The sequence below is a fragment of the Strix uralensis genome, chromosome 4 (assembly GCF_047716275.1).
Source record: "Strix uralensis isolate ZFMK-TIS-50842 chromosome 4, bStrUra1, whole genome shotgun sequence".
In the NCBI taxonomy this organism is placed as follows: domain Eukaryota; kingdom Metazoa; phylum Chordata; class Aves; order Strigiformes; family Strigidae; genus Strix; species Strix uralensis.
In genome coordinates, this window is record NC_133975.1 from 15,670,132 (window position 1) to 15,672,499 (window position 2,368).

The window sequence follows — 2,368 nt, forward strand, 5'->3', positions numbered from 1 at the left end:
ATATAATTTGATGTATATATATTTATATCCCTCCATTGCAAAGAATGACGGTGTTCACCAAAGGAAAACAAGACATTCATTCTCATTTGTTTGGGGATCCAAGATGTATTTGAGCAAACAATTTGCTTGCACTGTTTGCTTCAAGATTGAGTACAGGAAATATAGATCTGGGATGGAGAATATGACAAAGCATTTGGCACTGGAGCTAATCTTTTATAATTAAGGTTGTCTCATGATAGACTGTGCCTGAAATTTTCATGCATTTATGCTTTTTGATGTGTTACGAAGTAAGTATATATCCACTGTAAACTGATATTCATCAGATTTGTTAGTATGCAGACCTTTGCAAGATAATCAAGAGAGCGCTTAGAAAGTATTGCAATAATAAATTTCTTAGAGCAGATGTTCCTGAGCAGATCTTATTGGTGTCATTTCAGTGATAAATCCTTCTGACTTCTTAACCTTTAACTACAGTTACACGTTTACCTTTGGTTGTGAGGAATAAAAGGAACTGATAAGAATTTTATAAAATGAGTGTGATTTATCTGGAGGTCACTAAGTCTATGATAAAGAAAAAAACTGCCCCTAAAATTTACCATTAGGAGGAAAAAAGTTTAGAAATTGTGAAAAACTGTTAGTAAAATGATTGCAACTTATATTGTGAATTCTCCACGTTCTTGCTTCAAGTTCTTGTGAAATGCTAAGCCAAAAGTCTATATCTAACCTTCCTAAGACATATTGCCCCCTGTACACTCTTTATTCAGGTATGGTTTTAGTCTCACAGATGGATTAAATGTGAGATTCATCTCTTGTCATTTTAACCTTCTAACATTAAGGTATATGCACCAAAATAGTCACCAAGGCGGTCTTCATAATTAGTAGAGAAGGCCTATACTAAAGGGAAACTTTATGTACTTGAAATAGCTGTATTAACATGGGATATCTGAAGTTGCATAAGTGTCATGTTTACTGTGTCTTACTGGTGGCAGAACTATAGGGTCAGTTTTGGCATTAATCCTAGCTGCAGGCTTTGTCCACAAAAAGTAAATTTCTTCCATTTGCTTGGATTCTAACCTACAGTGGGTTCAAAGCCCTTTCTGTCCATGGATGTCCTTGGTAAATAAAGTTAGACCTACCTTGATCTTTGAAGTTGTGAGAATTGCACACCTATATGCTATTGAAAACGTAAGCATTGTTCTTGTGCCTTCTCCAAGCATAATTTGTAACAATATTTATTCCCATCCTCCCACCTTAAACTGAAGCTCTGTAGATTAAGCATTGAGAGATACTTAGAGATTGTTACTACATTTTTACTAGAAAATTAAACAATATCAGGGAATATTTTTAGCCTTGATGCCAAGTGATAGCGTCTGCCCATGATCTTAAGGTTAAACTCTTTCTCTCTTAAACAGAGTTACAAACTGCCTGTTGGAAAAAATCCTTGGCTTGTGTTAACATCCAGACTTTGTTGAGAATTACTTGAGAGATTGCTAATTGACCCCAGTCAAAACCATGCTGGAGATGATTTGAATGGCATGGAAAATGGCATTTTCATGTCAAGAACATTTCCTGGTATTGTTTATTTTACTCATATAGTGGACTGTGGTGATGGAGGACATATAAGTACTTTAATAAGACGAGCTTATTTATACTTGCCTTGGCAAGTAGAGCTGTGTGAACCTCTATTTGCAAAATAAAACTCTGAGGAGCATCATCTAAATGATGAGATATTGATGAAACTCTTTCTTCAGTCTATACTGTGGCACCAGGACTCATAAAGCATAGATTGTAGTGCTCTGCAGTCTGGGAGTTTTTCCACTATACAATGTGAAGAGAGTCTTTAAAACAGTGAAAAAATAAGCAGAAAGATGTGCAGTGTTACTGCTTCCATCACACCAGGATAATGGTACACCAATGATGGAGAAAGGTGAGACAGTAGGAAAGCAGGTAGTAGGAAAGCAGGTAGAAAATGGTAATGTTTTCCAGACTTCTGCCCCTCTTTAGCTTAGAAGATCTTTGGAGTGAACAAGAGCTGGACTACAGCCATTATAGAGTGATTGCAGTGATGATGCTAGAAGGTTAGATAGCTGCCAAGCCATTATTGAAACTATCTAGTCTGCATACCACAGAGTTGAACCAATGTGAAATGTATACTGTATACCTTTTAGTCTTCATTCTTTCCCAGTAAATGTATGTATTGGTAAACTTAGGACAAGGAAATAAGGTTTCCTTGGGAAAATTAATTTGATACCATGGTGGCTATTTGTTAATGATTTTGGAAGAAAGGGATACACGTAAGGAGAAGGCATTCAGGACATCCGAGGCAGATAAGAATATAGACATGCCTGAAGTTGTTTAGTGGCTCTTA